The sequence below is a fragment of the Sturnus vulgaris genome, chromosome 16, assembly GCF_052056855.1.
Source record: "Sturnus vulgaris isolate bStuVul1 chromosome 16, bStuVul1.hap1, whole genome shotgun sequence".
Taxonomy (NCBI): domain Eukaryota; kingdom Metazoa; phylum Chordata; class Aves; order Passeriformes; family Sturnidae; genus Sturnus; species Sturnus vulgaris.
The window spans coordinates 9,817,827-9,830,087 of NC_142258.1; positions in this window are offsets into that span (position 1 = coordinate 9,817,827).

Genomic DNA, 12,261 nt, shown 5'->3' on the forward strand with positions numbered 1-12,261 from the left:
CTCCAAGGGAAAACATAAGGAATGGAATTCAACACTTACACAATTTTTATTCATTTATAAGTCATGCTTTTGGCAGCAATGCATGGGATTGTCTATGTATTTATTTTTTTCACTGAACGAAGACATTCTGCTTTAGATTTTCTGCATATTTAAAATATAAGTCTCCTCCTCACTACCATAAACTACCATTAACACACAAAAAACCTGCATAGTTTCTTATTGGAATATATATCAAGCTGTTTAAATACTTATATTGTGGAGTGGGGGGGGGGTCATGGAATAATACTCACTAATTGTAATGTTTAAAATCAAAAGCTAAAGCAAAGAAACTCTTCATTTTCTGTTTCTTTAGTTATATTTTTCTAATAGACTGCCCATACAAGTCAACTGATATAAAGCACAAATTGTTAACTTCTTTTAAAGTAACATTATGAAATAGTAATTTCCTATTTTTAAACTATAAATGATCTTGCTGTTTTCAGGAAATGCACTGTTACTGAAAAGATGCTTTAAAGAAAGGGTGGATCTAATAGACAAGAGGCAAAGGATGCAGCAAACTCAGTGGAGTTTAATTATGGCACTGACTTATCAGAAAGCCAGTTATCCAAAATATTTTGAGTTACTTGAAAAATAGGATTTTCCCAAGACTGACAGGAACTGTGAAGCTTTTTAGCACAACTGGAGCAGGTTCTTGGTAGACAAGCCTAATATTGAGGAGCATTCTAGAATCCCTGTACAAGCTTTGCAAAGATTCAATTGACTCAAGAGAAAAAGATAATCAACACAAAAGAATTGTTTACATGCAGATTGTTTAATTCTAAATATTATGTTTATGTCAATAAAAATGAAAGCATAAAATAACAAATACCTGGAGCTAAAAGAAAGTGATTTTTGGGGCCTTATTCTCTCCTTTGTGGCACTTGACATACATATTCATTTGTGTGCAAACTGTAAGTTAAATGAACTTTTTGTACTTAGTATTTCTAACAATAATTTGCATTCATTTTTGACAGACACTGGAGACAGCACAAAGTGAGAGGTGACTTCTTGATTCCCCTTTGCAAGCTGCACGTGTAGCTTTACATGTGCACTTCTGTGTGCTTATGAGATGATTGGAATTTGGCTGCTCGAGATTTATTTCACTGCACAGTTTTGTATGAATGATGAATTCTTTCTGCTCTCAGTTTAAGATATGAGCATCTAGACTGCTTAGTCAGAGTGCAGTCAGGAACCCAATATTTAAACAGACTAATCATAAAATTTAGTCACCAAAAATCTTAATTAAAGATGATAAAGGCTTGATAAAAATATTAAACTGATGTTCCCAGTGAATTATTTATTTTTAAAATGCTTTTTTCAAGCACCTGGATTCTTACAGAAATGCTAAATTACTTACAATTTCTGTAAAATTAAAATCATTACTCTTCATACTTATTTAATAACTACTACAAGAAGTGATAGGAATTACAGAAAGCAGAATTAATGTTAAATCTTTGAAAATAATAAATTTATACAGCTACCAGTAACTCCTATAAGGTGGTTTATACATTCTGATTCTGTAAAGAAAAATCTTTAACTCACAAAGACAAAGCAAGTTCAGAACTTTTGCAATTCAGTAGTTGTGCAGAATTCCTTGGACAGAACACATCCTTTAAACCATTATAATGAGATTTAACTGCCATGTCTCTTAACTCTCTAAGCAGCAGGTGAAAAAGTTGAGTAACTGCAAACACTCAGTTACCTTTAACTGCTGGTAATATCAAATAAGGCCAACCTTTCACACACGACTCTTGTCATGCTAGCCACATCCAAAATTTAGGTTCATAACCTTTTATGCTAATTCCTAAGGATAAAAAATTTGGGGCGGGGTGGGGGGGAGGGAGGGGATCTACAGTTCAGTGCTGAGCAAATGAAATGAAGTTACTATTTGTTAAATTTTAACACACAGACCCATGACCTGCAATGACCACAAAGCCAACGTTCCTTTGGTTCTGCAGCCCTGGAATGGGAGAGCTGAGCAACAGAGCTGACACATGAACTGAACTCTGGAATCAAGAAATTCACCTAGCTGGCTTCTCCAGCTGTGGTCAAACACTTCAGAGACAGTTGTCATAAGTCTTAAGATGTCATCCCTTTTACTAACTTTTTATCATCCTCAAGCCCCACTAAATGGAATTGCCTTCCTGAGACAATTGTGACAGGTCTCAGTGGGACCTGTGAGGGGACAGAGTGTATCCAAAAGCTCACTGGAGCTCGTATGCACATGCTTCATGTGGAGAGAGGTTATGGAAATAATCCGGAATAAAATTATCAAAGACTTCACTGTTTAAATCTAGCAAGCAGAGATCATACTAAGAGTTATGCCCATAAGGGTTAAAACTTGGTTAAATATGTAGATTTTTCACAGAAATAACAAAAAGCACATGCTCAACAGGCAGGTCACTTTCCTGCCAACATCAAATCTCAATTCCAAGCCTTTGGGTCATTCCAGTATTTCAAAGAAAAAAGTTGCCAGACCTTTGTTTTTCAATAAGGACAGTACAGAACATGTCCCTAGCTTACTTTAAAAATTTTTGAAGAAATTTACCAAGCTGGTTTTCTAAGTTTCTTTGGATTTTGTGTGCTCGTTTGTTTTAAGGATTGCTATGGTATTCATAATTACCCAAACTACATCCCAGACACGTGGATATTGGGTACAGCAGCATAACTTCTAGAAATTGTAGACATTTGGGCTGAGTGCCAAAACATTAATTCTGCAGAATCTGAAGCTTAAAATTTCTTTCAATTATATTCCTCATATGCAAGAAATATATTTAATGTTGCAAGATAAGAACAGACATAATATAATGTACACTGATATAAAATTAGAATACGTAAAATTGCCTCTTAATAATTCTTCCTTCTCAGTGCTCTTTCAATTTCTAAAGAGTTTTTAATACAATGAGTTTTAGCTAATAAGTTCACGTGTCCAATAGTCTGGGAAAATCTAAGTAAAGCAATTTAATTTGAAAATGCTCAACATGATAGAGAAAGTGGGGACAATGGAGCAATTCCTTAGGCACTAACATTAGGGGCTTCCCTTGTCTCTGGTCACACGTTCTTATTCCCTCCCCCAAACCAGCATCTCCTGACATGATGCTGGTCAGAAAGACCTTGCTCATCTTTTTTAAGTAAGCTCAAGGAGTGAGGTTATCCTCACAAATCGGGAATTATTTTCTGCCAGTTCACTTCCCTGAACTGGTATAACAGCAAGGTAGAAATATGAAGCCAGGATCAAGATGACCATTCCTGTCTGGACGTTTACTGTATGCAAGTAAAAAATAACAGATAATGCTATTTGAAAAAACAGCAGGGGGAAAAAAAAAGATATGGCTCTCGAAGCCACAACTTCTGAAGACAAAATTATGCTTCCAAGCTTCTAGCCTTCTGTGTGTTTATTAGTTTTTCTCATATTTCTGATTCGTAACCAGTCTGAGATTCTTTTGCTCAGAGAAGTACTGGTTATATCTTAAGATCTATATAAAGCAGTTGCTGATGCTGTAAATCACCTTTTTACTTACAAGTTGTGTGGTGCGATAATTCTCACTTTTCATATTTTATTCCACTCTAATACTCTGCTCATAAGAAGCAGAGAGGTGAATAAGTATTGCATGAAATAGAGAGTGCCACCAGTACAGCGTGTAGGTAAAATACTCAGAACTGTTAAGAAACTACCTTTGAAAAAGCATCTGTGCCGACATGGGAAATCTATCTGTGTGCAAAGTAGGAATTGTGGTTGTGGTTATGAAACTGCTGTATCATTAAATACCTCAGAGGATGTGAAATCAGCCATATGCTGTCAGGACTGAGTCATCCATGTCTCAGACATGGGGCTGTGGAAAATGTCCCACCCTAGCAGCTCCCAGTTAAGAGGGAACATAAAAGGACAATGGAGTGTCTGAGCCAGATGGCAACAAATTCACCCAAACTCTTCCTGCAAGCCAGGGTCTAAAGCTATAGATTTTCCCCACAATTGAAAAGAAGATCAACAGCTACAACCAGACCTTAAAAGCTAAAGCATTTGAGAAATGCTGTGAATCACAGAAAGAAAAAACACTTGTGCATGAAGGACCAGTGAGGTGTGCTTTGCTAACTGAGGGCCAGCCAAATGAGAAGGAAACTGGCTTCAGAACTGTGACACAAACATGGATGCAATATAATTTAGTGCAGTTACCTACAGAAGTGGATGGCACAGAGTGCACACACTATGCCCAAAACAACATTAGACCTGATGAAGGGAAGTATACACAGTATATCCAGTGTTTTCTCAGCTGTATGATAGACACCAGCTAATACAAAGAATCATTGATTTCATGAAAATTTTACGCCTCTGCTTGTCTCCTTCAGCTATCACACCTTTCTAAGAGGTGAACTATAAACCCTGAGTGTGTAAAAGGGGGGCAAAATGAAAAGCTGTGCTTAATCTTTCAGAGAATATAGCAACACAGCTGTCAGTGCTCATCCTTGGGGCTAGGGTACGTGTGCAAGCAAAGTCTCACATTTACCAAGGAATAGAAGACAAATAATCTGCCTGGAAACTGAACCAGAGAGAAATCTGCTTTCCACTTAGATCAAACAAAGCTTAAAGGTACATGGCCTTCAAGAGAAAGAATGGAAACAAAGCAATCCGGTCCATTTCCAGCTGACTGGATATTAAGAGGCCTGTGACAAGCCTGTTTCTTCTCACTATTGCATCAGTTTAAATTTGCAGGTCAGTTGTCAAATATTTACTTTCAATAAAAGTTAACGTAATTGTGATTATTTTAGGAAACCTTCCATGCAGTCATATCGACAAATGGCTCTTCACTACAGGGATGCTCTTCATTAAACAACTTCTACACACTTTGAGCTCTTACTTGTCTATTCTTCCTATTGTTTTAGCCAAATGCCAGAGGAAGATTTCCTACCTGAGACAAGTGCTTGTTCCCAATGGAATCTATATTCTCCTCTATATTGTAAAATTAGACCCAAGCTACTAAATTAGAATTTCAAACCATTTGTGGATAAACCAAAAATAGGATCAGGACAACATTTTGAGTTGTTTTCTTGACATAACATGTAACTAATTCTGTCCTTAGTTTCTTTATACATAAGAATAATTTATTTGTAAGATAGCAGTTTGCATTCTTAGTGTTTTTAATATCTCTTCATTATTATGTATTTCTTATTTGTTTGTAGAAAAAAAATGTATGAGAGTGCATTGTGATTGTCTTCTTTTTTTTTCTGGGTGGAGAACCACAAGCAAGAACTTTGGAAATCACACATTAGCACAACATTCAAGTCAAACCATGTCCAAACAGCTCTGGCTGCCTGCACTTCAAAGCACTGGCAAAGCCCCACACAGTGTTCTTCCAAGGTTTGCTCGATTGCCATAGTGGTGAATCATGACCATAAAAGAAGCTGTGTGAATGCTGGTTGGGGTTTTTCTCTCCATACAGGAAACAATAAAACATTAATAAAGAAGAGAGGTCAAGAGAGAACTATAGAACTGTTCTTCAGTGAGATCGAAGTGGTCAGAGTTTTTTTTCCACCTGGGACACCCAGTCAAAACATTTGTTATTGACATCACACTGTGATTCACATTTTAAAAGTCCAGATACAGATTTAACTCACTCCTAACTTTGACAAACTGTGACAAACAAACCCTGAAACATTTTATATCAATAAATCTGACAGAGTTTGGTGTAAGTTACTCCAGAGCATTCTGGCTTGTTTTGGGTTTATTACTCAGAAAAAAATTAAAGTATGGCAAAATTTATGTCACTTAGCTCATAGAAAATTTAATGTTTTGCAAAATTAGACATCAAAGCTAATGAAAGAAGCATTTATATATTATGAATTTGCACTACTACAAATTCTGATACAGAGATTATGAAATGTTTGGTTTTGCTTTTGAAAGGCATTTCAAGTTTAATAAAAGATCTGCATGTCCTCAAAAAAAATGCTCAACTGTCCAAACTTTCAGAAGCAAACCAATCTTTCAACAGTATGGAAAATATTGCAAAGTCTTGCTTAGTATAATACTTCTCCAGAAATAATTCCTCTATGGCATTTCAATTTTTTTTCTTGCAGATACAAACCTGATTTATTATTTCAGCTCGATAAAGAAACATACTTATTTCAGTGTAGGATAGGATATCCTCTGTAAATTCTTTATATGAAAGAAGTATTTTTTGAAAGAAAAAAGGATTATGTAAAGCACATATTAATTACAAATAAATAATTATATAATTCAAATAGCTAAGACCTGTAACTAGTACTCTTAATAGTACTGAATGCATTCTAATTTATTTTCTCTTTACGAGTATCTACTAGAGAAAACATTTGAATTGGAGGCTTGAATCTCAAGGGAGAAGAACATGGAAAAGCAAAGCTGAGTGAAATATGAAGTTCAGATGTCTTTTGGAAATCCATACTCATGTAGAAAATAGCCTTTCACTTCAGGATGTCAAAGTCAACATCAGACATCAGTCACTGAATGACCACTTTTGTATACCAAAAGCACACAGCAACAGTACAACAGCAGTTGCTGTACACTGACTTTCAAAAAATCTGTCTTTAAGGACAGGCAGTCAAGTATGAAAATAGCAGGAAATTTAAAACTTCTGTACAGCATTAAATATCACCCATTCAACTGTCAGTCTTACTCAAAAACCCAGTTTTATTTAATAATTTTTAAAGTAAGCATTAAGCTAATAAACAGCTTTCAGTAGACATTTTTTACAGCTTCAGCTCGTCTAAATTAAGAATACTGAAATTTAAATAACATAAAAAGTGAAAGTAAAGCTGTAACATTTCAAATAAAAGACTTCCTATTTCCAGTGAACATATATCTGTACGAAATGTGTTTGCTGTTGACGGGGCTGTTGAGAGCCAACTGGACTCAGCAGTAATTTACAATTGTTTCAAACATACAGAATACAGAACATTATGCCAAATTCAGATGAGAACAGTAAAGCTCCTTTACAAAATAAAGCTATGTTTAACAATTTCCATTAAGTTGGTTTTTGGCAGCAGAAATATTCCTATGACCCAATTTCCACCTGCTTATTGGCTTTATATACCATCCAAAATAAAGTACCAAATGGGAAACTGCTAAGTAAAAGGTAACAAAACATGAGGTTTTTAACAGTTTGCCATGTGTATGACATTATTTCTCCACTTATGAAAAATAATTATGGGTTAGGAAAGTGATGGAGACTGAACATTACAGTTCTTAAGGGAAATATGAGTTAGGAGATCAACTGATTGATGTTCTGAAAATTTGTAACAGCAAACAAGTAATCACTAAAATTTATTCAAGTTACTATATAAATCCCCATATTTTTATATCCTCCATGTGGGTTTCACCTTATTATGAATACAAGAGTCAATAATGGAATACCAGGTAATGCAGACACAAATATTAGATTCCAAGTCCTAGATCTTTTTTAAACAGATGGCTTCCTAATGGTCTTGTTTATTGATATAAAATTCCACTTGAGCTTTTCAGGGGAAGATTGTTTAACTGAACCCTATTTAATTCTCTCTAATTGCATATGTACAAAATATTTCAAGCTAATGTGCACTAAGTTACGAGATTTCATGCTGCAAATGTGACAACATTGGCAAGTGCAACAATGGCAAATTTATAACATTTCAAATAGAAAATTTCCCCAGGAGGTAAAACTTACATCTTAAAATACTGTGGGGAAACACACTCACAACTGCCCCTTATGTGCAGCCTTGCAAAAAGCTTTATCTCAGTCTCTCTCAGCCTCCCAACAAACGTCAATAATCAAATCCATTCAAGCCACTTCAACTGCACCTGTTTGCACAAGGCTTGAACTCTACCTTGTCTGAAGCTGATTTGGTTACCAAATTTCATTTAAATTGAGAGAATCCTGTCCAGCAAAACACCTCAAGCTTTTAATCAGATTTGTTAATTATATTATTTCTGTTTATAAAAGTGATTTTCTGTTGCAGCAATCTAAGAATGTGACTTGGAAAAAAAGTCAGTTGAAGGTCAGGAAGCTAAAAATGCTAAAGTTAATTTGCACAAAAGACCTCTTACCACACACATTCAACACTGATATCACAGAAAAATATTTTTTAAACTTTACACTGTAAATTTTAAAAAAAATGTATAAATGACTTATGTACAGTTCAACTTGGCTAAATCATTTAGGAGCAAATCAAGTTCAAGCTTGGGGTGCTTTCTCTGACAGAGTTGGATACTGCACTTTGCAGGCACTGCATATATTACCTGAAGAGTTATATACTAAGCAAATTAAAAATATTTTTATAGTTTGCTACCTTTCTTTGTGAGCCCCAGAGACTTTTTCTCTACACTCAAAGAATTCTCTCTGCATAAATAATGCATTTTATGAGTTTCTACTCTGCATGGTTTTTGAATCCCAGACTCTTTCAAGCCACCTTCATAAACCCTCTCCCGGAGATATCTGGCTCACCAGCAATGTGCATAGTTGGCACAATGTATACGACCTTGGAAAAAAGCAACATTTAGTTTTTGCTTAGATGTCATAATAAATCCAAACACAGCACATGAAAAAACACTGTATGGAATAAAACAAAAGAAAGACTTTGTTGAAACTTTAAAAAAAAAAATCTTGCATGTGACATTAATGCTAAAACTTTCATTCAAGAAATAAAACTATAGGGATACAAAGAGAGCATATGTGGAAGTTGAAATAAGAAATAAATTGAAGCATGCTTTCTTCTTTGCTATGCTCTGTCCTCCACACAAACTCAGAAGCAAAACTAATAATGAGATTATTGAAACAAACAAAAACCCAAATTCAACTTACTCCCATTTGTAATGCAATCAGAGCATTACAAACAAGTGGCCTGAAAATCAGAGTCCTGGCTTGCCTGTTAGGGAAGAGGGAATGCACTGGATATAAACTGAAATTAGTGTCTCACAGCACTGACCATAGGCAGCAGGATAAACCCTTCTCTTACATGATGCTTAAACTACACCAGGAAAATGTCTGAAGAGGACTGTAGCAGATACTAAATGTGACTGGAAAGTATTTTTGTATATTCAATGAATTAAAGAAAAAACAACTTTGTGCCTTTTCCTACAAATATCAAAATGAAAAGGCTATGTTGTCCCACAGACCTCAATTTCTACACAAATACACAAATATTATCTAAGAAAACCTGGACTAGGATTTCGAAGAACAGCTATTCTAATTGTTCTTTTTCTTCATTTCCCCTGCCTCCTCCCAGTACTGCATTATTCCTGTGTAGCATTCAAGTTGCATAAAAAACCAGCTTCTGTGTAGCAGTGTAACTGCCCAGGTTAGGTTTACAGTGAATATTTATCTGTGGGACCTCGGGCACGATTTCAGTGCCTGCTGTTGTGAAGACATCTCAAAAAGTAAGAGTTTGTCTTTTTTGCCTAAGGCAACTGCTCAGAACAAACTTCTCTATGAAATCTCTTACACAGTAATTAACTTCCAAATTCACAAAGCCTTAGTACACATTGTTCAAACTGACGTCCTCACAGAATGAACACACATTTCTAACTCCATGCTCTGAGCTGGGAGTTTACAATACCAGGAAAAGCTGCAGTTCAGGTCTTTTCAGGACAAGAAGGCAGCGAGGGGCAGGGAGCAAGATCACGGCAGAAACGAAGACTCCATAAAACAACACTGTCCCTATGCATCGAATTCAAATACAGAATAACACAGTTTAGTTAAATAACACTCTTTAATCAAAACACTGAGGAGGGAGAGGGAAGGGGATAGGACCAAGACACAAAAACATGGTATTTCACATATTTTCTGCAGACAGATCCTGGAAGGAGTCCAGAAAGAACAAATGAGGCAGAATATCATTAAGTGTGTATGGTCATATTGGTAAAATGAAATTGAAGAAAACTGTTATATCTGATTTTGTCAAATACTTTATAAGAGATGTAAAACAAATTAATTCACCATGTGAATGAACTGCTTTCATGGAAAAAATTCACATAATCCCGAGTAAATAAGTACGAAATTAATTTAAGCAATGATTCTATTAAGATGCAAGAATACCTTACATGAAAATAAAATATACTTATGGAGCTTAACTGACTTCAATCTCAGAGTAACATCAGGTATGTAAATATCACTTCCATTTTACAGATGGAGAAACCAGAGACACAGAAGGGTTAAAGTGTCCTGCCCAATGGCACCCTAAAAACTGGTGGCTAAGCTGACGGTGACAAAAATCAGATTATCCAGCACCATCCTACCAGGGAAAAAAATTATCTGTCTCATAAATAACAGAGCAGCTCAGAAGTGTTTCTCCACTTTGCCAACATTGTGGATAAATGTTGGCAGTGTAAATGTGTGGAATTTGGCATACAGCCTCTTTCCTTACAATGTGTCATTCATCCTCATTTTTAGCAATTCAGTGGCTGTTCCTTTTAGGTGGCTATTAAAGGGAAGAATAACAGAACAAAACCAGACAATAGCACACACTTATATTATACTAATGAAACAGAAGTAGAACATCCTCTAGTAAGTTTGTAGCATTAAAACAGCTCTACAGTAACCATCAGATTAAGTGTTGGAGCTGTTCTAGCCCTGGGATCTCTTGAAATATTAATTTCTCTGGTTTGACTTTGTTGAAAAAATGTGAAATTAATTGTGATATGATTTTATAGTAAACTGAAAGAAGTGCCAGTAAAATTGACAGAGCAATTACTCTATCTAGAGCTATCAAAGACAGGAAATACTTTACTGTTTCCCCTTACAATGCTGTAAATCTTCACAGGTTCCCTGAACAACCACCCTCAACTGAAAACTTTGGCTGAATACAATATCAAATTCACATTTACAAAACACTTTAAACCTCTGCAGGTTGACTCAGTGTTGAGTCTCCCAGCCATAGCTACTTACATACAGTTCCAAAAATTTAGGATTTCTGTCTTTTGAGAATAAGATTGCGTCGCAAAAATAAAAAGCACTGTGAAAGCAAGTAAGAACTCCCTTAAATTGTACCTTGTTCTACACTAAGTTTGAAAATACATTTGTGAACTGTTCTGGTTAAGTTTTATGCTGCTGTATGATCCTCAATAGAGCAGGGGAAATGCAAATAAACTAAAAGAGAAGAAAAATTCATTATTCATATTTGTTATAAAATGTCAGTTAAGTATATAAAAACAAAGATCAAAATGTTTGCAGATTCCCATCAACCATGAATTTCAGTGTTAAACTCGTGATAAACATCCCAGGGTGGAATAGAGACAAATCACTCTATGAAGAATTACTTTAGTTTCAAATGATTTCTAGAGGCTTTTTAGCTTCCAAGTTCAGTGTTCTGTAGAATATAATATTCAGTAGCACGTATGGCATAAGAATTGGGCGCTGTACAAGGGAACTCATGAGGCTGCTCAAACTCCAGACCTTGCATTTGTTCAACTTGATCCTAAAAGGAGGAAAAGTCTTCCAGGGTATGAAAGGTGCGAGACAGTTGCAGCCACGTGAGAGCGAGCTGGATCACAGAAGCACATGAACTGGCATGTCTGAGCATGACTAAGTGCCAAGCAGTTCTACAGTGATTTAAACACGGCTCAGACTTCAGGAAATGAAGGGGGAGTGGGAGACTGTGCTTTTGAATGTGGCATAATATTATTTAATCACTAAGCCATTACCTTCTTCTAGTGAAACATGAGTAAAGCACTCATGATTTTCAATGCAACTTTGTCAATTCTCCAGTTATTCTTCTGTTTGGATATTCTGAATTTTATAAAGGCTGTTAAGTCACTGTGTTGGTTTTATTATTAAGCAGATACCGTGTATCTATGAGTATGGATGCTTTAACTTATTTATATTACCCATTTTTTCCATTCCTGTTTCCAGTACTAATTTCAGTTACCTAAACCCCAGCCAGAGCATGCTAAAATGGATCCACCCAACTAGAGGGATCACTGGCAGAGTTTAGATTTTTCTCTCAAGACCATTCACACAGGAAAAAAAATCTAGAACATGGCAGCACTCTCAGTTTGTTATCTGCAATAACTCTGTGCTGCTTACAGTAAAAGCTTTGAAAATTCAGTGTGGTGAGATTTTTATTTTCAGTTTGAATGTGGATAGTAGGGCTTAGTAGGGCTCTCCTAGTAAACACTGATGCCTGGTAGGTTCAGAATACACAAAGCAAGAGCAGCAATGGAAAATATATAAAAGTCACAACTCCTGCAAATTTTTCTGATCCACTACAAGTATTTGTATT